Consider the following 530-nt stretch of genomic DNA (forward strand, 5'->3'; position numbering starts at 1 on the left):
GTGAAAGACTGTCTTTTCCTCAAGTCTCTGAGCATGGGAATGCTGGCTATTCATGCCAGCTCCAGCGGCAAGGAAGGCTTTCCAGCTGTGGGCAGATATTCCCTTTGTAAACTTTGTAAACCCTCAAGGCCCTGCCCCCAGACTTCCCTAACTGTCCTAAAGGCTCTAAGGTCCACTCCCCGTCCAGAAGCAGGAGAGAGTGATAAGAAAAAAAAAATTCCACCAATTTCTGAGTTTGCCCCAAGATCTAGCCACAGCATCCCTCCAATCCCAGGCTACCCTGAACAGTTTTTAACCTCCCCCAACCCCACAAGAATATATATATATAAGCCCAGCCTTCTGCTCAATTTTCTGCTGCTTCTCACCCAAGCAGAGGCAGCAACTCTCCTGGGTTTTTCCCTCCCAGTAAATCTCTTGTGTGAGGTTTGTAATATGCTATGACATTGTGGTTTTCCTTGGCTCCCAACTGTCCGGATCTTCTCTTTCCATTTGAACTGTAGCATTTACAGGCAAGGTCAAGGCTCATTTCT

The sequence above is a fragment of the Microtus ochrogaster genome, unplaced genomic scaffold (assembly GCF_000317375.1).
Source record: "Microtus ochrogaster isolate Prairie Vole_2 unplaced genomic scaffold, MicOch1.0 UNK3, whole genome shotgun sequence".
In the NCBI taxonomy this organism is placed as follows: domain Eukaryota; kingdom Metazoa; phylum Chordata; class Mammalia; order Rodentia; family Cricetidae; genus Microtus; species Microtus ochrogaster.